Below are 25,483 nucleotides of genomic sequence, written 5' to 3'. Positions count from 1 at the left end.
ATAGAACAATGTACAAAACTGGTTTCTCCAAAAATTGACCTTCAAATTAGCCCGTAACTATAGAAAGTCACTAGGCCTCATCATGTGTCTAAATGCTTTCATTGCATGATCTCATTTCCTAATCAATGTTTCTAAGAACATGCAGCTGGTAAATAAGCCACAGGCCCTGGAGTAACCCCAATTTTCTAAATCAAGTACCCATGCTTGAAATATGTAAACTACATTTCTTCTAAAACTCTAAAATTTCAAATTCAAAGTAAATAATGCATTTCAAATCTGAGACACTTCATTAGAAGTGTCTAGGCTTTCTACCTGACCAAGTATTGATTATTATTTTAAAAACATATATTTTCAGTGTACATGCATGTAGAAAAGTAGTTCATTTCAATGAGGCCACAGAGCAGACACGAGCAAACAACAACAAATAGTGTTATGGCTGGGGCTTCGGGGAAAATAGTGTTAAGATCCCACATGGATCAACTTTTAGACTTCTGGACATAAAGATAACTTTCCTTGATTAATATGAGAGAAGGCTTCAGGAATAAATAACAGATTTCTAGGCGTTCAAGTGTGATTCACTAGCACCAGCTCCTCTGAGCCTTTAATGACATGGCTAGAATCACCTTATGATTCCTAAGACAGTGTCATTAGAATCGTAGAGACACACATGTCCCAGTCTCAAAGTTGGATGCCTAATAACTATCTTCTTACTTAATCTTCTGAAAAATGATACTTGAATAAACATTTAAAATATTTTTTTGCTATTAAAGACTTTTAATGTGAAATTACAAACAGAAAAAAGCAAAAAAAAATGCTCAAAAGGTTACAGAAAGTGATGCATATAAAAATGTCCATCTAAAAATGACACAACCTCAAAGTTTCCATTTTTTTTTAACAAGTGTGTTCCAAAAGGATATGGCCACATTTCAGAGAGACATTTCTTCTCCCAACACCATGACAAGTGTTGATATCACTAAAAGGATTCTGAAAATGAATTCAAAGCAACATCATTTTTTTTTTAAATGTTGGAGAAAATAAAGTGACTCTGGTATATATGTCTTGTAAAGGCCTTCGTTTTTATAGACTTTTCACTCCGTTCCCTTAATACTCGAAAGAACTATTTGGACTGTTACAGAGATCTTTCTCAAAAACTTTTTTAAGCAACTCACATTCACACACAGATTCACGAGGACGCACACACACACATTTTCAGGTTTTTAAAGGGAACACATTGTTTTATTCAAGACCTCATACATCTCCTTCGCCTCACAGTACATTTTGATCCCTGCTAAATAATGCAAAAATAATTGTTTGTAGCTAATGCTCACACGAGGAGAGTGAGAATTTTCTGCAGGTACTCTCTTGAGCTCAGGCAGATTCTTCCAAATGGTCTGTAAATTAAGCACTGGCATTTCACTTCCCTTCTGTTAATCACATCAAGCTACCTAATTCCTAAGTGTAAAATCAAATGTCTTACTGACTTCCTCCGAGCTGAGTCTTTCCGAACGGCCTCTAATATTAAGCATTCAATGGTTGTGCTTTCCCTGGCAGGTGCCTGCTGGTTTTTAGATTTTAAACGGTACCATTACTATCATTTATAAGGATAACATCACAATTAAGAATGTATGAATAATTTAAAATTGAGTAGCATTCCGTTTCACAGTCTGGCTGGCACGAAGGTTTGAAAGTGCAAGGTCTTTATTTTATTACAAAACACTGGCTGCCTAGGTAAAAGGAGATGAAAAGTTACTAATTTCAGGCTTTGCTTCAAATCCTTTAATCTTGCAAATAAGTGCCTTCGGTGAGGGCCTGGTTATCTCCTAAAGCCTCGCCAAAGCCGTTCCTGTCCTTTTTTGACTCGTGTCGGGGTCCCTACCTTATCCTAGGTGAGCCACACGAGACAAAAGGGAATCCACCGGAGAAAGTTATGATTTAATGGAGCTTTTCTTTTTAAATCCTGACTTGTGCTGTTGGCAAATATTATGAAACGCGATCATTTCATTGCCATAAATAAGGTTGCATAATTAAAATGGCATTCTGTGGTCGGGAACAGTGTGATAAACTGTTTGCAAACTGGTAATTCTATTTATTAATTTTGACACATTGAATTAGAACGCAGACAAACAGATCGTGTGTTTTAATTAAATGCTCTAGCTGATGAGCTTTTTTAGTCTAAGATTTCCTACCAGATCCTGCCATTCCTGTGATGTATAGAACAGGAGACAATCTTAGCAGGGAATGGAGGAGAGGTTCGGGCAGAACAGCTTTGTTCTGTTCGGATTCAGACGGCACTGAGCAGAACTCCCAGCCTTTCCCTGCAGCAGCCCGTCCTTGTGTCAGGCCTGGACCATTAGCAGGTCTGCTAAGGCCTTTCCAGGCCCCCCTCTTGCTACCAAAGGTTCCAGCAAGGCTTGCAGTCCTGTAACGCATTCCTTATTTTCTAATGATGAAGCAGGGCTGAATATTTTTTAAAATAAATAAATAAATAAGCAGCGAACTGCTCTGAGCTTTCTTCCACATTAAGCTACATTTAATATTCATTTCACATTTTTTTCTATTAATTAAAAGTAAACCGTGTATTGTATGGTACATTATCCCTCTAACAGCCCCATGTGGAGATCATGAAGTGGAAGACTAATGGTGTAGACTTTAGCATTTAGTTTTAACCAGAATAATTTACATATCTGGGAGAAGAGTCCAAGGCATGTGTAAATAAGCAGAACTCTGAGATATCAAGACCCTTGCTCGGTTTACTATGGACTGCCGAGCCTATGGGCTGTGTATTTTTTCCATCAGTCAGGTAATTTAATGAGACTTACACAGCATCTATTTCTGCAGAAGAGACAAAAGTTATTATTAAGGAGAGGCATGTGGCAGTAAGAAAAATGTGTTTGCTTGTTTTATTTTATTCTATTACCCCAAGTAGCAAAGGTGACCCTATTCAATGTTCATTAAAGTTTACCTTTATAATTTATCAAAGGGGACCCACATCAACAGTTTTATGCTGAGATTTCAAAATTGGAAACATTAAAATTTGATCCAAAATGCCAGATATTTGGGGAGCCGTTTTTATTAGAAAAATAACTACATAGCTTTAATCTACAGATTTTTATTAATGCACAACCTGATTAAGTGAACAGGAGAAAGTACATTAAGGAACAGTCATCAACTCTGAAAGGGCATTTTAACTTTAAATTATCAAACTTTGAACCAGTTGTACAACAGGAAAGATTTTTTGTTTTTTAAAGAACTGGTAAGTTTAAACAAATGATCACAAAAGCATAATTTCTAGTGAGTTTGTCTAGGAAGAATTACACTGTTATGAAAACTTTTAGGTAGTTACTAGAAGACTAAGATTATTTTAAGAAAACACACTTTGTTTCTTTGATAATATGTAAATCAAATGACATCAGGATTTAATATTCAAACTGATTTAAATAATACTCTCTTAAAATATGCCTTATATGAAATTGTTTGCTATGAAATCTTTGTAAAGGCTGCAAAATTCAATGAGGACTATGACTGTGCAATAACAAACATTGTAAAGAAAGTGAAAAACTCAATTACTGAGGATGTTTCCAAATATTCATAATTTTTGGCATCAATGTGGCCAAATAGGAAACAAAGAACAGAAGCCAGTCTCATCCTAATGATAGTTCTTTTTCTTTTTTTGTAATATATTCAGATAATTTGATGCTATGGCTGTTTAGATAATTTGAATGACCTAGATTTTTTACCCTAAAACTTCTTCATGTCAAAATTAATATTAAAGTATTAAAATTAATGGCATTGATGCTGTTTCTTTAAAGAACATCATAGTCTCTTGTAACCCTACTAACTGTATGAGAGCCCAAATGCTCAGACATAACCATTGCACTGTTACATGGACTTGTGTTCACACCCCTACCAAGGATGTCAGCCCTGCTTAATGGCAAAAGTCCTTTAAATACACAAGTCAATCCATAGGACAGATTTAAGACAGATCTACAAAAAAAATCAGTAACTTTACATACCCTTTGCGTATTATAGCCTAATATTAAACTTTCAGCAAAAACTCACAAAATTATGCATAAAAACCTGCAGCAGCCAAAACCAGTTAGGCTCAATGGATAGAGCGTCGGCTTGGGGACTGAAGGGTCCCGGGTTCGATTCCGGTCAAGGGCATGTACCTTGGTTGCGAGCATATCCCCAGTAGGGGGTGTGCAAGAGGCAGCTGATCGATGACTCTCTCTCATCGATGTTTCTAACTTTCTATCTCTCTCCCTTCCTCTCTGTACAAAATCAATAAAATATATTAATAAAAAAAAAAAAAAAAAAAAAAACCTGCAGAAAAGCCCTGGCCAGTGTGGCTCAGTTTGTTGGCACATTGTCCAGTTCACTGAGTGAACAAAAAGGCCTAGGGTTTGATTCCTGGTCAGTACACACCCAGTTTTGGGGTAGGTGCCCTGTTGGGGCACATTTGGGAGGCAACCAGTTGATGTTTCTCTCTCTCCCCCTCTCCCTTTCTCTCTCTCTAAAAAAGGAAAAACAAAACAAAACAAAAAAAAACATATCCTTGGGTGAAGATAAGGAAGAAGAAGAAAAACAAAACAAACTTGCAGCAAAAACACATAAAATACTCTACCTTGGTTTAAAATATATCCACCCCATTTAAATCTTAAACTAACCCAGATTAAATGAAAGTATGAGCACAGAATGCATCTAAATAATAAAGAGCTAATATGCAAACGGTTGTGATGCCCTCATGTGTAATGACTGATCAGCAGAAGGCTGTATGCGCAGCAGGCACAGGTGGGCAGGGACTTGCAACGTCAGGGACTTGTGTGAGGCTCGTGTCCCCACCCCCGGTGCCAGGCTCAGACATGAGGCTACCAGAGGCTTGCGTCACTGCCCCTGGCACTGGGCCCAAGGATGTGAGGCTCATGGAGGCCTACCTCTGTGGGGCAACGGATCATGGAGCTCCCGCACTGTGACAGGGCACAGGCCAGGCTGAGGGGAACCCCCACACACACCAAGTGCACAAATTTTATGCTCTGGGCCACTAGTATTCTTATAAAAGCTAATAACAAATTTCCTGTGTTTTCATTTAAAATAATCACTTCAAAGAATATGGGAGATAATTTATTTGTGAAACATGTGTAATGAAAAATGAATCTAACAACAGAAGACTGACTCAGGGAAGAAAAAAAAAGTTCTTTTTATAAAGTTCTTGTACTACATTTTAATTTTTTTTTCTCCAATAAATTCTGAGTTCCTAAAGCACAGATCAAAGCTTAGCTATCTCTCTCCTCAGCACCATATACATGGCCTTGTACATGAAACATGCTTTTTAAAAACTACCTATATCAAATGCAGAATAAGTAGAACTTTTACCGGGCTTCTTGCAAGAATTTCAAATAGATTAGCTGCACCTTGGGTTTCTCAACTATAAATAAAAGACAAACTGCTTTAAATAGAGAACATATACATAAATAATTGAAAACATTTTTTTTCAAATGGGGAGAGATATTCTTTATGAGAGATGATTATTTTTGTCTTCAAATATTGGTGGTCATGACAACTATGCCACATCTATTAAACTTAAAACAAGTATTGATAGTTTTCTTTAATTCCACTTAGGCTTTATAAAGCATTTCAGTTTCAGAGTCTGTTCATTTTTAAGGACATAAGTTAGCATTTGAAAATATTGCACTTACCCTATTCCTCCACTAAAGTGTGATAATGTAGTGACATGTGACAATTAGATGATTGCTTGCTGCATCATTAGTTGACAATGATTCAATGGAGCTTCCCAACAAAGTGAATCTAGAAAACATTTGCCATTCTTTTATTGTTAAGTGCTTTCTATATTCCTGTCATTACACTTCTTTGTACAGAGATTAAAGTTGAGTTATTTTCTATTAAATTGCTCAACTAACAATCATTGGTTCTGAATTCCCAGAGCCTTATTTTTAGAATACACATGCACATGTGTATGTCTCTTTATTGGCTTTTATTTTATTTTTATAAGTATATTTTTTATTGATTTCAGAGAGAAAGGGAAAGGGAGAGATAGAAACATCAATGATGAGAGAGAATCATTGACTGGCTGCCTCTTGCACACTCCTTACTGGGATCGAGTCCACAACCTGGGCCTGTGCCCTGACTGTGAACTGAACCAGAGACCCTTCAATCCACAGGCCTATGCTTTATTCACTGAGCCAAACCAGCTAGAGTTTTTAGTTTTTATCTTTAAATTCTGAGATGGGTCCTAGGTATTTATATACAACATTCACTCACATAATTCTGATCCTCTCTCACACTTATGGACCAGTGCTGACTTCCATGACATCAGGCTAGTGTCATAGTAGATGTACATTTCGATTTTTGTTTTCAACTTAACAATAAATAGCATATTAATAGTATATGGCTACACCCGTATGATGTGAAACAAAGACTATATTAATTTTCTGATCCTTTAGGAACAAACCTTTATTGTAAAGCAATATACAACCCTCACTGGTTTGTTTCAGTGGATAGAGTGTTAGCCTGCAGATTGAAGGGTCCTGGGTTCGATTCTGGTCAAGGGCAATGCTCAGGTTGCAAGCTCGATCCCCAATAGGGAGCATGCAGGAAGCAGCAGATGATTCCTCTTGAAATTACAACAATTTTTAAATGGTTCAAAATATATAAATATGCTGCTGCTGATAAAAATTATTGAAACTTAAAGAGGGAATAAGCCCTTTCCTGTAACATGAAGAATTTTATAAAGGAATCATATGATTATTTGGATAATGCTAGCTTGAGACAATAGAAACTGGAAACGCTGTGTCAGAGTCTCATTCTTTCTGCATTAATAACAGTCTTCTGAACACACGTATTCACTTTCAGATTTTTAAGCAATTAGTTTGCAGATGTCACTAAATAAATGGCATTCATTCCTTAAGCAGGAACCATACCTGTTAACCATCTCAGCCTATTCTAGCCTTAAAGCTGGGCTTGATGTGCACAGCATGCTCAAAAACTGTACTCACAGTTCAAATGAGCTGGATTACAGACCATGACCACTGAGACCCTCACATGACAAAGCCTTTGTGTAATTAATATGCAGGGTAAAATGCTCCCTGGACTGCTGCTAAAGCGATTTAAATCATGCACATAAAAAATGTAATCACAAATTTAGCATGGTGGACAGAGTAGTCACACTGGGCTTGATTGCATAGAAGGTTCCAAGTGTGTTTTAAATGTCCTTTAAGATTGAGATTAGGACTTGTACTTACAAGATGCATATTAATCTAAAACTCAACATTTTTCAGTGTGGGATCACAGTAGGAGAACATTATGGGCAATAGAGGTTCATTCTAATCCCAGTAGGTAATTACACTTTGAAATAATATTCTTTAATTAAATCTTGTTTGCAGTTGATTGATTTAAACACTAAATCTAAAAACCTAAATTTGAGTTTTTATCAATTTTTGATGCTTATTGCACACAACTTGGGCTTTAATTGATGTTTCTGAAGTTTTAAAGCCCTTGTCCACCATATCCTGGTTGAATTAGTGTCATAATCAACATCGTTTCTTAATACTCTTGATGACTTTCTCTGGAAGCTCAATAAGTTGGAGCACTTTTGCAATTTTAAAGAACACCTGAAAGGTATTTGATATGTCACAGTGCCAATGTTTACATAGGAGATTCTTCTCTCACACCTTAGTACACATGTAGACCAATGCTTTCCTTGAAATACTGAGAGGTTTTCTCAAAAAAAAAATATTTACTATGTGCAATATTACAGAATAAGAGCTGGGTCTTAGCTCTAATAATTAGCAAGGTACAAAGAAAAAAAGATTAAATATTAAAAGAGCTATTTGCATCTTTTACATTTAAAATAATATGGCATTTAACAACAGCAACAAAAATAATTCTTCTATGTATCCACTTAGGGAAGCTATCTAACACTATACACATTACCTTTTAAGTTTACAGCTTCTTTCTGATCATTTGGCAAAGTTCTCCAAAACATGACTAAAAGACTCATCATGGACATTTTATGATATATTCCTCTTATATTCAATAGTTCATATGCCACAAATCTGTGTGATAAATACTGAAAGCAGAATGTTTTACAATATTATTTTGAAGGAAGACCATTCTGATTAGAAACATTAATATCTCATTGAATTTTAGTCTTGCTGATTTTGGAACTCTTTCAATTTTTCACTCTTATGATATAAGTGACTTCTCTGAGAGAAAGTTGTGAAAAATATTATGGCCTATAACCCACAGATAGGAACTTTGAAATATGTCCTAATTTGGCACATGATATTATATGTCAGGGATGATCAAAGATCTTCATAATTTGTTGCAAATTTGCAAATTTCAATGAGACCATTTTATTAGGTATCCATATAACCATCTCGTTGTATAGTTTACTGATTTATTTGCGGAAAGACAAAATTAGGTCTGGTGGCCTAAGCATTGTGATTTAAAGGTGCTGTTCAGCAGTGTTTATATGTAAATTCATACAAACAAGGATTGGCTTGGTCTCAGCTTCAGAGTACCACACAGCAGCATCTTGTAGAGGTGGCCCAGTAAATTACATTCATGATGCCATATTTAATAACTGAAAATTCACATTTTACAACAATTGCATTTGTCACTGCTGAAAAACAAACTAGTATGTGGAATGTTTTATTACAATGACTACATTCTTGTGAGAAATGATTAAGTCACTACAAGAGAAAAGTAAGGCCAAAAGACCTCATTCACCACAATGCAAATATTAATCACACATAAATAATACAGGTGTCTTGCAGTAGGCCACATTCCCCTAAAATATAGATTACACATCCTAGGGGCAAATAGTAGCACAACAGACTTGAAATAAATCCCTCCAGCATGGTGGCCAAAAGGAAATCATTTATGTTTTGACAGTTTAATATACTTTTTGGTTATGCATAACAGATGAAAATATTTACACCAATATAAGACAGTGAAAGAAAAATTAAATCTGACTAATCGACCTGTTCAAAGTATGATTTTTAATTTCAAGGAATTATTTTATAACGACTCCAAGTAATAAATATGCTTCCTACAATTCAACCGTATCCATTCATTTTTAATTATTTCATGGCAGCTAAAAAACAAACCAGTCTTCCAACTCAAAGAGAACTTTCCTTAGTATGTAGACATACCTGGTCTGCAGTACAAGAGGGCTCATTGACCACCCAGAACACAGCTGAGCAAGATGAAGGTCACTGGGAAGGATGCACAGGAAGTGAAACTTGGAGTGCCTCTGGGGAGAGGGTAAATCAGGACTAAGGGGTAGCAGGTAGAAAGACTTATTTAATATGAATTTCACTTTTGTACTGATTTAATTTTTTTAATATATTTTATTGATTTTTTACAGAGAGGAAGGGAGAGAGATAGAGAGCTAGAAACGTCGATGAGAGAGAAACATCGCCCAGCTGCCTCCTGCACACCTCCCTGATCGGAATCGAACCTGAGACCTCCTAGTCCGCAGACTGACACTCTACCCCTGAGCCAAACCAGTTTTGGCTGATTTAATTTTTTTAACATAGATATTTTACTTCTTCCAAAAAATCTTTAAAAAGTATGTCACCATATAGGAATAGGTTGTTTTAGAAAGATGTCTATTCCTACTTTTGAACAAGCATTTGTTAAGCTCACAATATTCTAAACAGTAGGTTAGGCATTGAAGAGGGAGTGGGACATTATCAATCAGCCAGCTCCTTGATCATAGTGTTTAAAATTCACTGAGAAATTTATCTGATAAATCAATTATCAGGACAGACATTCTTATCTAATTTAAACTGTATACAATCAAATGTGACATTATATTGTTCATACTAAAGCATTTAAGAGGGGAAAAAACAAAAAACAGACTGCTCTAGGAGACAGGGACACTGGGAGGAGGTGGTAGGAATTGATAGGAACACAGACTCTCCAATAATGAGTTTCCAAGCTGAATGATAGAATTCTGAGATTGACAATTGCTTCTGTAAGATGTATTTGAAGAAATTATTTGTGACAGCTATTTTAAGAAATTAAGAAAATCTATGTTAAGATTCCAATGGTTTTTAATAAAATACCTTTACATGTGACATTTGTACATTAAAAAAAAGATGATTTACCCATAATCAATAAATAAGATACATGAATAATTACCACTATTTATTGTAAATGAATGGAATATTTGGAAATTTACATAGTAAAAGATTTCAAAATTCCTTATAAGAGATGTTTTATTTAAAAAACAAAACAGGTTCTAGTCTTTCCTACTTGATTTGCTTTTAAGTCCTTGTTTCTGTGGTTCTGTGTCAACTGGTTACAAATTCTCTTCTTTAAATAATGTCATTTTCTTTTGCCCAAATATGTATCACAAGGAGTCATTTATAGCTTCACCACCAAATCTATCAACCAGTCAACATGATAGGCTCTGCCATCCCACCTACTACCTGGCAATGCCAACCCCTCCACTTATGCCCTGGATCCTTTCTTCCTCCCACCAATTACTTTGCTCCTTAATTTTCTCCTGTAGCTCTTATGTCATCAATATCTCCCTCCCTACAATATCACTTCTATCAGCATAAAAAGATTACCTAAAATCTCCTATTAGAGAAAAAGAGAGAGAGGAGAGAGAGAGAGAGAGAGAGAGAGAGAGAGAGAGAGAGAGAGAGAGAGAGAGAGAGAGAGAGAGAGAGAGAGAAAAGAAGAGAAGAAGAAGAAGAAGAAGAAGAAGAAGAAGAAGAAGAAGAAGAAGAAGGAGGAGGAGGAGGAGGAGGAGGAGGAGGAGGAGGAGGAGGAGGAGGAGGAGGAGGAGGAGGAGGGGAGGGATGGAAAGATAAAGGAATACAATTCTCCCTCTAGCCCACTTCCCGTTAAACTTTCTCCTTCACACCAACAGTTCTTGAAATGAAGATGTATATTCACATCCTCTCGTATCATTCTAACCTCAGACTAATGCAATCATACTACCATTCTCACAGAGTCACTAAGATTGTTCTTAAGATCACCACATTTTCAGCACAATGATTCAGTCTCTATTCTTATCTAATTTAAACCCTCACCAGTTTTTGAAACAACTAGCCTCTCCATCTTTCCAAAAACATTTTTTTCCTTGGCCTCAATACTTGCACATTGTTTTGTCTGCTTTGTTTTTCTGCTCCACTGATGGCCATTTCGTGTTACAGAAGTCCCCTCTTTATCTCTGGGCGATACATTTCTAGACTTCCAGCAGATACCTGGAACCATAAATAGTAGGGATTTCTCTGTGTGTTATTTTTATATGTGCATACCTACGATAAAATTTAACTTATAAATTAGGCACAGTAGGAGATTAAGAACAACAATAATAAAAGAGAGCAATTGTAACAACATTATAGTAATAAAAGTTATGTGAATGTGATCTCTCTCCAGTGAAAATCATGTGTGTGTTTTTTCCAGTCCAAACCTGTTCCTGAATCTGTGAAACTATCCCTTACTTGCAGTAAATGGCTTGGTGTCACTCTTTCTTAGCAAATCTCTTGCTGAAGTCTTCACATAGGCTCAGTGTTTGCTGGCACAACATATTGCCTTTAATAGGAACAACTGTTCGTGTCTCCCACCCTCAAATGTAATGTCTTTTCCATTTTAACTAAACACTTATAATGCACTGTGGCCATCACTTCTGAAGCTTAAGGTGCGACGGCAAAACTGATAAAATTATTTTTTTCTTCTTCACAGTTTCATAGACAGAACATTTGTTCTTAACATGGTTCTTAGCAACCTCAGCATATGATTTCTTTTTCTTTATTAAGCTAAAAATATTTACCTTTTTACTTAAAAGAGTAGATTTATAGCTTCTTTTGGCATATCCAAATTGCCAGCATCACTATACTTGTGTGTTAGGGTTATTATTAAGTAAAATAAGGGCTTCTTATCACAAGCATTTCGATACCTGACAGTAAATCTTATTCCCAAGCAGACCAATAAGTGACTAACCACTGAGGAGTATATACAGCTTGTGAAACAAAGGGATGGTTCACCGTCAGGGTGGGACAAAGAAAGAATGCGTAAGACTTCATCATGCTACTCAGAGTGGCATGATAATTAAAACAGGAATTGTTTACTTCTGAAATTTCTCACATTAGTATTTTCAGACAGTGCTTGACTTTTGGGAAACTGAAAGTGCAGCAAGTGAGAGCACAGATACGAAGGACTGCTCTGCCATTTTCTAGATTTCCCTACTCCGCTCAACCTCCACATTTTGAAGACCTGCAGAACTCTTTCTTCGGGATTCTTCTCTTTCTTACCTACTCCTCTCCCCTAGGTGACCTGATCCAGTCCCCCAATTCTAATTTTAAGGCTCCATCTTTATCTTTCTGAAAGTCAAAACTCACACTCAACTGCTTAATTCACTTGCTCCTTAAACAGTGGAACAAAATTAACAGTAAAACAATTTTTAAAAATGTTTTCTTGTCAAAATTGCTTCTTTAATTCACTCAATCATGAAGATGACCACCCACACAGCTTGTCAAACCAAAAATGGAGGGCCATGTCCTTCTCTTGTTCAAATGCCTCCAATAAATTCTTATCATGGTAAAAATGAAAAGCGTGCTTTTTACCTGTATTTGTTTCAGTTTCCACACAATCTGACCTTCTTCCGTGTTCCCATCCTCCTCCAGTCACTTCGGCCATTGTCACTTTTAGAACATTATATCTTATATCTGATGTTGGATTAGCCAACCTAATGTAGCCATGATGTTCTCTAGCTCATCTTTTATAATTCCTGCACTAAAATTATTACCATCTGAAATTTATCTTACTGGCTTGTTTTCTATCTCACTAGAATGTTAACTCCCAGAGAGTAGAAACCTCACTTACCTGTTCGCTATTGCATTTCTATAGTCTAGAACAGGTTGATACATTAGAGATATTACAACAACTTTCATAAAATTATGGTGAAAAGTCAAGAAGTTAGGAAACCACAGCTCCCTACCCTATTAAAGTGTTGACATAACAGGGGCATTTGTTTAGCCTTATACCTCATGTATGATGCTAGCCTTCATCAACTGCCAGAAAAGACTGAAACGTAGAAGAGTATTCATCTTCTTCACTCAGCAATAAGCAAAGTAATGGCCACCTATGATGGGTCTTAAATGACCTGGAGGCCAGCCATGAGAAGCGGAACTCTCATCTAGTATATTTTCAGACTTGCACTGCAATCAAATGTCCCTTTCTACCCCCTGTGCCTCCATCAGGTAGGCTTTCCTGATGCCTTTAACTCCGGCATCTCCTCAACTTTTCCCTAAGGAAATGTCTTTAACAGTCCTCATGAGGACCTTTACCACTACTGATGAAAAGACACTAGGAAATAAAAGCAGCTCCTCCCCACAAAACACAAAAGAATTCTTGATGAAAGAGGATACCTACCATTAGATATTTTTCAACTGCCAAAGAAAATATGTTGCCTTGTTCCAGATACACAAATTAAAATTAAATCTTAGGAAATATTAAAAAGTTTTTTTTCCCGGTATTATACCACCAAGTTTTTAAATATTATTTCTTAAAAAAAAATTATATTTTTCAGTTTACTTAGATTCAATAACTTTTGTAGTCCTTAGGCACATTTTTATGACCTGAAAACTTATTGTTTTTTATTCATATTTTAAAAGAAAGTTAGACATTTTTATTGGCTCTCAAAGTATGGTAGGCCAGGCTGCTGTGCCTATTGAGCGTAATGAACAGGTAGGCCTTGCTTAGATAAAAGCAAATAAATATTTTGAACAAAACTCAAGGGGTACAAAATAAGCAAATCAAACACAATAATTTATTATCCCAAGAAAACCATAAAAAATATGCACACACACACAAAAAGAACCGCACACAAACAAACATAAAAAAAACAAGCTCAGCTATGTGGGTCTGTTTCCACCAATCCTGGAAGTGGTGCTCTCACCGCTCTGAGTTGGAAGATAATGAAGACTGTGGCTCCCTACCCAGCAGGAAGTTCTAAGCACAGGTCAGCCCTCTTGCAGCTGAACCATTTCCTGTTCACCAGGCCTTCTCCAGACTTTGACTTTTGAGTATAAATAAGGGAATGCTTGAGAACACATATCAGTCTAGTAAATCCACTCTGGTCTTTGTTTTCAACTGACAGGTTATCCCCTCACTGACTGCTGCTCCTTCTTTATTAGCTGATTAAATTTGGTTTACTGTATGCCTTTTAGTAATGGGAGAATAAGTCCTTTTTTTCTTTTCTTTTTTAGTGTTTTCATTTAACCCTATTTATTATCCAATACATGTTCAAAGAGTTAAAAATTTGAGAGCAGTTGGATTATTAACCTTAGAATAAACAAGGCTTCAAGAATGGATGTCTGTGTAGTGAGAGCTGGAGAATTGGAGTTCACTTCCAGGTTGTTGTTCTTTATTTTATTTAATATGTCCTTCCTTTATTTTATGTTTGGTGCCATGGAAAAAATGTCAGAAAGTAAAGTACTGATTTCCTCTAATGTTAAGCCATCAAGTAAAAACAGTGGGGAATGAATAGCCCAGTATTTCTATTATAGTTTCAACTAGGATAAAATGAGAGGCCGGGATGAACAATGTGAGGGAAATGATGGAAAACTGAGAGCCTTATTCTTTACTTCTAGCAACCTAAGGGCAAAAACCATAAGAATTCACAGCCATTGTAGTAGACAATGGAACATACACTGAGTGGCCAGATTATTATGCATTCAGAGATCATAATAATCTGGCCACTCAGTGTATATCCTATATAATAAAAGGCTAATATGCAAATTGTCCCCTCAACCAGGAGTTCGACAGCAGGCAGGGTGGGGTCAACCACCCATGTCCCCTCCCCCTGGCCAGGCTGGCCAGACTCCACCCATGCATGAATTCATGCACTGGGCCTCTAATATATATATATATATATATATATATATATATATATATATATATATATATATATATATATACTGAGTGGCCAGATTATTATGTATTCAGAGATCATAATAATCTGGCCATTCAGTGTATATCGAGTCCTATATCTAAGAGGATATCTTGTGAGGATCACCCTGATGTTGTAATGAGCTGGACAAATGCGTCCTGCTCCTTTTCATTTTGCTAGGCTCCTCCTTTGCCTTTACCATTGAGACCTCCTCACTCACCGAACTCCTCTCCATCTGACTAGTCAACTTGCCATCGCCTTGAGAAATAGTGTTCAGCTTAGTGAAGTGATTAAATTCCATGGACTCTCTCCTTGGAAGTATCTGGGAAGATATTATGATAGACTGCAGCTAGATCTTCCAGTCACAAGTCTGTGGTGAATAGAAAGGAATTCATAGACATGCACAAAGACTCCCAGGCATCACACTCAGAAGGCTATGCTATAGGTGAATGTGCCAGATGAATTCACGGATGCCCCTATAGGGGGTGACTTGCCCAGTGGGCACTGTCATCTGCACCATCCAGGTAGATACTTGACACAGATTGCCCACAAATTCCTGTGAAGCTGACTGCAGCCCAGCAGGTGGCATAGAGTAGCTTGTGCTCCTTAAATTCATAGTGTGTTCAATATCCAAGGAGTTAATTAAAAAATACTCTCCAGATTTACACTTTTTTTTCTGAGTAGATCAAAAAAGGGTTTGGAAATACAAGCCTAAAGTAAATAAGACCAACTGCTGATTTTTCAATTAGGTTATGTTTCAGGGATACAAAATTGCATATTCCTTTCCTATACACGTCCCCTGCATTTCTTAAACACAGAGGAACCCATTATTAAGCTATTAATCACCTCTTCCAATTAATTGCTAGAAAATGACCCAGGTTTTAGTAGTAGAGTTGCAATTGAAAAGCTCTTTGATATTTGGCAAGGTAAAGTTACAGGCAGTCTTAATTTGAGGCAGTGAGGCTATTAGCTGCTGTTTAGAATCTCAATTACTCTACAGATAGATAATTACAAATAAAACAAACTTGTTCTCCTACATTAGTAAGTGCTTCTTTTTGGCTTTACAAAATTTATGAGTGGTGTTTTTTTTTTTTTTCAGCCACTGAATATAATTTCTACATAAAAAAATTTACCCTAATAGTATGAAATATAGTTACAAGTAAAAGCTATGTTTTCATCAAAGAGAATAAATGCATTTCCTGACCTCTGGCTGTTAAAGCTAATTGATTTATTGGCTCTTTATATAGTGTACTATTGTCTTTATGCTCGTGGGACATGGACGTTCCTCAGAAAGAAGCTAAATTCTGCCACGTCAATACAATAGTTGAAGCACGTTTTCTCTTTCTTTAAGTGTAGGGTTTCTAAGAGCTTAAAAATAAGAGAAAAAAATCTCTTTCCAGGACTGGTTGGAGTTAACTGAATGCTGCTGCATCTCTTGGTTTATGGAATGTGTACTCATACTGCTTTTATGTTCCTGAGAAGTTAATAGTTCTTTTCTTTTTAATCATATTCCTTTCATAGTAAAATATTTATTCAAGCAAATGTAAAGTACTTGTCAAAATATGAGAATATGAAATTCCCATTTTTAGGTTTCTTAAGCACAGCAGTGATACAAAATAAAAAGTGATGTATTTTCCCCCAGGGCTAGTTTTTAAATTCATGAAATTACCAAATATGTTTTTGTTTTATTTCCTCTTTACCTTTTGGTTGCTATATAAATTAGTAAATAAATATAATGAGAGACGTTTCTCAGCTGCAGTTGATCTCAACATTGCACAATCAACTCCATAAAAAGCTATAAAGAAAAACAAAGTGAAAAACCCACATACTGAAATGGGTCTATCTACATTTTTCCCTTAATATAAGGTGTAGTAAACAGATTTGATTATGCTTTACAGGAGAATTTCAGTTCAGAAAGCAAAACAAGGATTTAGATCATCAATAGATAGTGTGAATGTACATATCACACCAGAGAATACAGAGGAAGTCATTCCAAGTTTGAGGTATCTTATGAAAACTGCAGACTTTTGGGTCTTCGAAAAGAAATTCTAATATTTCCTTGCTGCATCCCACTCTACATATAGCTGTTGATTTAGGTTGGTTGGAAAGACATTATGGTAGATTTTAATTTTTTTTCTCAATAGTGTGTATTTTCTTTTGTTTTTTACCTTCAAGATATGTGATAATCACATAGTATTCTGCATAAACATGTAAGGCATAAGGACAATTTTTTTCCTCAGGTAAGAGCATCTATACTCTCTCTGTATCTGTCTCCCCCCCCCCCCCTCTCTCTCTCTCTCTCTCTCTCTCTCTCTCTCTCTCTCTCTATATATATATATATATATATATATATACACACACACAATATATATATGCCTAATCAACTGTCCTACTGTCTGACTGGTAGCCATGATGCACACTGACCACCTGAGGGCAGGTGCTCAATGCAGGAGCTGCTGAGCTGTGGTGACTTGGCAGATGCATTCTTGGGCAACACAACTGGAATCAGAGAGGAGGGAGCCCAATTCCAGGGTGCATCACCAGAGAACAACCCTCTTGCAATCCAGGACCCCTCGGGGAATGTTGAGGAGCCAGATTCAGCCTGATCCCCACAGGCCAGGCAGAGGGACCCCACTGTACAGGAATCCATGCACTAGGCCTCTAGTTTTATATAAAATTTGCCAATGTCACCGTCATTTGGTCCAAGCATATATTAACTTTATGGGCTGAGTGCAGTCAAAGCAAAAATAGAAAGAGAAGAGAAAGAATATATGCACTCCTTTGTTCATAACAGCTTTATTTACAACTAGAGGCCCAATGCACAAAGATTTGTGTAAGAACAGGCCTTCCCCTGGCTGCTGGCACTGCCTTCGCTCCAGCCAGAGCCACCTTTTCGTTGTGGTCTGGAGCCACCTTTCCGCCCTCCAACACTGTCCAGAGGCCACTCAGCACCTGTGTATGCAAATTAACCTGCCATCTTTGTTGGGTTAATTTGTATACTCACTCCAAATTAGCTGGTGGGCATCACAAAGGTATGGTCAATTCACATGTTTCTCTTTTATTAGTGTAGATTGCCAAGATCTAGAAATCTCCCAAGTGCCCATTGGCAGATGAGTGGATAAAAAAACTGTGGTACATTTACACAATGGAGTTCTATGTGGCTGTAATAAAAGAAGGAACTCTTAGCCCTTGCAGCAACATGGATGGGTCTGGAAAGTGTTATACTAAGAGAAATAAGCCAGTCAGAGAAAGACTAATGTGTGGGACAAAAGAAACTGATGAACAAAATGGAACCGGAAGTATTGGATACATGGAACAGACTGGCAGGTGCTTGAGAGGGTGGGAGTAGGGGTGACTGTATAAAGAAAGTGAAGGGATTAGCTGAAGAGCATATATGACTATCTTGTGGACACAGACAATAGCTTGGTGAAGGCCAAGGGAGGGAGAGGCAAAGGTAGGGTGGGCAAAGGTGGAGGGGGAGAAGGGGACACCTAAAATAATGTCAACATTAAACATCTTTAATAAAAATACATTTTAAAAGAAATGATGTTTTAAAGGGAAATTAACAAAACAAATTTATCTTCCATGTCAAAAAAGTCTGAATAATATCATGGGGGAAAGATTAAACTGGTGTAAGAAACCAGGATATTGCCTTTCTCAAATACTCCTATTTTTCAAGTTTTTTTCCCTATTCTCTCTCATCAGCATGTATTACACCACCAATTTTCCCCAATAAACTCTTCAACATGTGTATTGTTGCCCTTTATAGCAGCAGACCTCTAAAGCAAACCAGTGGAGTACCGCTTCCAAGTTTCAAAAGAGAACTATTGAGGAAATAGAAATAGAGGGCTAGGGAGGCCGTCAGGGACAGGGACTATGTTGAGGTAAGAGGAAAGGAAGTCAGACATGGAGGCAAACAAAGGACCTAGAACTAGCTTGGCAGGAACCTGGCTGGGTGAGGAAAACTAGACCCTTGACCTGGCTTGGCAGGAACAGTGATGCCACCTGGACCTGAAGTGGCAGTTCTCAATCAGGTCCTCCCACGGGTGGGAACTTGAACGTTGATATGATTGGATATTGCCAGGAAGGGACCAATCAGAAGCTAGCAGAGTGTATGAATTATTAGACAAAGAGCTTTCGTGGGTAACCCATTTTGGGAGCGCTTAAGGTCAGATATTCTTATATTCACATATATTCTGTATTCTGTGTATGCTGGATCACATTAACAGGAAATCTCCTTTCCTAATAGCCAGCACAGTCCTGGCTCAAAAAGTCAGACATCGAGTGAGAAATCTGCCAGTAATAAGCAATATTCAAATTTGCTTTTTTTCAGTATTTTCAAATTCATTGACCTTACCCTTTTATTGTATCCTACATATTTTGAATCTGTAGTAATGCCCAGTGTCAAGCACATTGCAGTAGCTAAATAAACAGTCAATGTCTGAATGAATGGGTGAATAAATAAGTAAAATCATATTTCTTGTAATGAGATGAAGCATTGATCACATACTGGGATAGATATAGACATTTCTGAGACTATGCCTATCACCTGTAAGGAATGTTTATGTTCCAGCCACCTTCACAGAAAAGGCAACTACAGAGGCTGAAGACTCTCTGACTCTATGTGTAAGTGAATACACTACAAACAGCATCAAACTTTGTAGAGAAAAGGCAACCTTTATTTTGGGATCAGAATTCTCCTCTGGATTGTAATGGGCCAACAAAGTTTATGATAATTTCTGGCATTGGCTATCTATGCACCTTGCACCTGCCATGTCCTGCCTGCTTAGCGCTGACTCCAGCTCCGGGATAAAACGTTGTATTTCAGTGTCTGTCAGATCATGCTTGCCTGTTTGGACCTCTATTTCTGATCTCCCTTAGTCAGCGATACACTGTCCCTGCATCCCTTGCAGGCTAATATTTGTTTTGTCAATGGAACAAGGGGAGTTGATCAGAATTCATTACTACTTTGAGGTCTGTATCAATTAGACCATTCAACACACAAATCATATATATATATATATATATATATATATATATATATATATATATATATATAATTTACTATCTAAATAAACATTAAACTAAACTTGCTTCAAGCTTGGCTGCCTTCATACCTCCACAGTAACAAGAGAAATAAGCAACATTTTTACTTGTGAAACATAGTCAAGTATCTAAACCTTCACCCTCCACTGACAAATAAAGTAAGAAGGTATAGTACAAGGGATTCACAGTATATCTATGGCAATCCAAACTAAAATGATTCACTTCCAATATTACTTTCATTTTTTAGTAACTGCCCATTGTTGATAGGACAAACACTTCAGGGCAAATGTCAGTTCAAAGTGGTAACATGTATTAAGTTGCACACAGAAGCCTGAATATGAGTGATATGGTCAAACAGAACACTTTCAATCTCACAAAACAGTATTTAAACTTCTTACCTGATCGTACACAACCAAGACTTGTATTAACCTAGTAACCTATAATAATATGCAAGTTCTTACTTAACATAGTCAAGGCCCATTGGTACATAGAGAATTATCTACTCCGTGAAGTGACCTTGAGTAAGATGTCCCAAGTCGCTTTAGAACACCGGCTCAAAGAAATGGTTATTTCTAGTTATTTAACTGAATTCCATCTTTTTGTTTTGTTAGGGACACTGGAACCATTGTTAGTATCCACATCTTGTAGAAGAGGAAGGGGCAGAATAGGTGCAAAATATTAGGATCTTTAATAGGGAAGGATCGCACCCTGCCTGAATAGTAAGATTGTACCATCAGTCCATTGTGCTCAGGCCACGTGGTTTAAAACCCAGCTTTGTTAAAATAGGTTAAAAAATGCAAAATTTAAAAATGTAGAAATATCAGAAAAAAATGATTTTTTTTATTTCATCAAATTTTTACTTATTTTTTTAGAATGTTAAGCGTGGTAAAAGGGGTTTTGAAAATTCTTCTTCGTTTACCTGTTCCTTCAGTGCTAAGGGAAATAGCAATGTTGAAAATAGCAATGTGCTGAAATAGCTGCTCCTGCCTTCCTAGCATTCTTATGTGTTTTAAAGCCTTTTATAATATCTGATACCCAACTGAGTACTTCCTTTTACCACTAACTCCTTAAACCATGAATATTTAACGCAAACAAAGTTTAAACCCCTGACTCTTTCACAGTTAGTATCTATAATCCCTTTTTCCAGACTAGGTATTTCTAAATCGTGTTAAATCTTTCATCTTCCTTCTGGTCAATTTCAAGGTTTTTATTGAATCAAATACATTTTTTATACCAGCTTTTCCCTTTTCCTTTTAGACACTTCCACTGGCTTAACAAGAGCTGTTCAAATGAGGTGATTATGCTATATGCAGCACATCGATTTAAGCATTTCTTATTTCTAGTCCTCTACCTCTAAGTGAATCATTTATTTACTTACCTGTTTATTTTCAATGCTTGGAATATTTAAAATTGTTCCTGAAAAATTGAGGTCATTTTTCTTTCTTGTGGCCTTTGAAAATAGTTTTATTTTTTCCCATTTTAACAAATAACCTAAACTCTACTTTTAATAATCCTAAAACATAATGTCAATAAACAAGTATGAAATCAAATATTAAATTTTTTTCTGATAAATTGTTAGGGTAATACACTAAAAACAATGTAATTGAACTAGAAATGCAATGATTTTGTAATGGGATATTTTCCAACTTAAATTATTTCATTTTATATAAAGTTATGAAAGCTGGTGTAGCTGATGCTGTTATGTATTTCCCTTAAATTGCAACACCAAAGAACAGGTAAAGAGGAAGAACAGTTAACCTCTGGTGACCAAAGGTGCACTTGATCTGTTATTTTGTATTCCATACTCTTCAAAAGAGCAATATAAACAGAATTATTTATGCCCAGCAAAATGTTGCTTAATTACTTATGCACCACTGTTTGCTTGTATTTTAAGCTCTCTCTACCACCCACAGGCAGACGTTAAACAGCTGCTAAAAGCTAGCTTTAGTCTTGCCAGTTTGAAATTAGCATACTTGAGCTTTGAAAAAACTTTGTTACCAATTTACATATGCATAGAGACTGATATTTAGACTCACCATATGATATGTCCCTCAAGAGCTTTTCTTATTGCCTCCATCCTCAGGTCTCAACCTAGAGACTGTAAATCTAGCAGGTGATTAATTCTATACCCTTGAGAAACTAGCAATTAGCACTTGCAACCAGTAAAAAATTGTCATTTCAAAACCCTGTTTACTATGCCCATGTATTTTCTATGAACTCACAGTTAACTCTAAATAGATGTGTGTGGCAATAGATCTGCAGACATTTCTGTCTCTTTATGTAAAAATATAATATTGCTACCAGCTAATCAACCTATTAAATATATATAATTGGCATTCCTTTTTAAATATAAAATAGCAAGATGGGGCAAGCATGGAAACACTATACATGATGTTTTATGTTAGTAAACCTTAATCAGTTCATTTCAACATGATGACTTTGTAGGGTTTACCTGTTCTGTGTCAATTCTTATCTCTGATAGCTGAAATTACCGTACTTCCAGATGTTCTTATGCATTATTGAGGTCTCCTGCAGTAGATGCTGGAAAAGGTAAGATAAGGTTTTATTTCTTTGTAGTAGTCACAACACTGAGATCAAAGACAGTCAAGTGCAGTGCTTAGTATTGAAAACTATGATGAACCTAACATTTATTTTCAAGTCACAAACCTATCATGAAAACTGCTCATCAATCTTTAGTTAACCATTTCCTGTATAATCTGTGAGTTAAACAAAATATGTATATATTTTGAAAGGTCTTAAAATACATATTTGGCCACATAATAAACTAGTGCTGATTGTGTTTGTACATAACACAAGTTTTAAACTGAAAATAAATGTTGGATGCTTTATCCTGTGAGACAAGAATGGAAATAAGAAGAAAAGAAAGACATTAAAATGATGTTATACAATAACTTGCATCCAACAGTTCACTTCGTTAGGTTTAAGAATCTGTTACAGAATAATTTACATGTACACACATATCCACATTTTTAAAAATGGTTTCTGATCAAATCTGCCAGTGCTCTGGAGGGTGCTAACTGAAGTGAAAACAGAGTAATTCCATTTTCTGAAATGTTTTCAGTTTAATTCAAGGGAAAATTTAAAAAAAAAAAAAAAAGCGAGGGGTAGGTGAAAATAGCGAACATGCGTGCTACCAGCAGTGTGTTAACTAACTCTACCCAAAACATTTCATTTTGAATTATATGTTACACATTTCTGTCACGACAAGAGTAAGAAGAAGAGAAAAAATGACATGTGGACTATCTTAATTTCTAACTTCAGTTAACAGACAGCCTTCCTTTTAAAAACAGACATTAAATATCCAGAAAACACATGCAGTAAGTTCCCAGCATTCGCAGCTCTCCTTTCTTCAGAAGGGCAAAGCTGGGAGCAGAGGCAGAGCGATCTTGGAGAAAAGTGGACCTTGTTCTCCCACTTTCGCCGTCATTACATAGCCTGCTGAAATATCCCGCTAGACTCTCAACTAATTATATCATCGGACCATCATTCTGTTAAAATCAGTTGCGGGGCACTTGTACACAACTAAATCCCTGCTTCTAATTACTATTTTAGTCTCTTTTTCCTGGTGACATGTTGGTGATAGATCATTATTTTTTCAGCAATTTGTTCGCATTTATATGCAATATAATTGGATCTGATTAATTATTATGATTAATGACTGCAGAATTTCCTTGCGAAGCTATTAATACTGGTGGTATCAAATGAAAGACATGGACAAATTAAAGCCAATGGATTCCTGTTGCTCATACTCGCGGCGGCTGGGCTGAAGTAACCCTTTGCTGCTCCCCAGCAAACAGAAACTGCAGACACAGCTCTGGGGATGGCTAACCGGAGGCTCACAACGTAGGCTGTGTTTTAGAATGCTTCCTGGCTTACGTGGGTGCATTGCAAAGGAGAAACCTAGCAGGTCTATGTTCCAAGAGCCCACCTAATGCTATGGATGTAAAGTAGTGTGGCAGTGTGCAGCATTCAAAATATGTAGAAAGCTAATAAGAAGTAATTGTCTTAAAGGATATTTATAATTTCTCCATCTTCTTCAACAAACATGATATAAGGCCCTTTGTTAATGTCTATTAAATGTTAGATTATAAAATTTCTAAAGGACATACTCATGTAGAGTGTGTTTTGTGTTTTAAATTATATTCTGCCATAAAAGGGGGATATTACATGTAAGGGGAAAAAAAAAAAAAAAAAAAAAAAAAAAGCAAACAACGACTGAGTAGCTTAGGGGATCGACTTTCCTGTTACCTCTGGGACCTGACTTTAAATCTGGCTTTGAGCAAACTGAAGAAAAATCATTTCAATCTAATGGCAGCAGCAAATAAAAAAAATCAGATAGTTTGAGTTCCTTGAAGGTGGCAGTGAGCTTTTCACTTTATGAAGTGTCCAGAATTCCGGGCTTTAAAGGAGAGAATTGGATTTGGGGGATGCATGCCTGATTATAAATTGTAAACTGCAAAAGATGTTGAATGTAATTTGCATCTGTCATAAACAGTACCAGCCCGGCGCATAGCATGAGTCTTAACAGGGGGCATAGAGTCTTGAATCTTGCTGAGAAAATGGATTCATTCTGTTTCATCCGGTAGTAGTGCCTCCATTAACATTAAGATTCTAAAATAAAAATAATTAAATACAGCTTTTTTGGTTAGAACTGGATGAAGGTATCTGAAAATGTTCAAAGTGAAAATGCGGACAATTATTTTTTGAAATAAAATGATGCTCCATAGTCAATTCTATACACAAATAAAGAGATGCGTTTGCTTTATAAGCAGCTGCAATGTTTTGATCCCTCATAATAAAATAAGTTCTCTAAAAGGAGAGAGAAGGTAAACTAAAGAAATTGTGTTCGGTTGAATAACAACGCATTTAAAACACACATGACTCTTAGTCCTTAGTCAGAGAGAGTAAATTTCTGGGAAGCTTTCATGTAATTATAGACATGGAAATGTAAAATTTTTGGTTCAACTTTATACATTTTAGAAGATATTTGGCTCTGGACTGTATTTCTAATGGAAATGATTAAAGCAAATTCAGGAATATCATTCAACATCTTCTAGCCAGAATAAGTAATTTGGCCTATCAGAATTCCTGATAAGCCACCAACTCAGCCCACTTCCCTGTTGAATGGCTTTGTATAAATTATTTATATAAGGATAATGCTAGTTTTGTTTGTTTGTTTGTTTTGTGTGTGTGTGTGTGTGTGTGTGTGTGTGTGTTTTCTTTTTTCTGAGAGTAGAAAAATGAGATTAATGTGAGGATCAACTCTGAAGCTGTTTTCATGGTCTCCTTGTATATATAAACTGTGATCATGGCAATTATTTTAGAAATTAGAGCTGGCCTTCACCCCAGGTAACAGAGGAAGTTGTGGTGAAAGTCAGAAAGCCTGCTAAAGGATTTTATTTTTTTCCTATGTGAACATTACCACCCAAGAGAGAAGATATTTATACACCAGATAGATAATGTTGGATATTCACACTTGCTACC

Source organism: Pipistrellus kuhlii, unplaced genomic scaffold (assembly GCF_014108245.1).
Source record: "Pipistrellus kuhlii isolate mPipKuh1 unplaced genomic scaffold, mPipKuh1.p scaffold_m20_p_7, whole genome shotgun sequence".
Taxonomy (NCBI): domain Eukaryota; kingdom Metazoa; phylum Chordata; class Mammalia; order Chiroptera; family Vespertilionidae; genus Pipistrellus; species Pipistrellus kuhlii.
The sequence above is the reverse complement of the archived record's forward strand: the minus strand, read 5'-3'. Positions refer to the sequence as shown.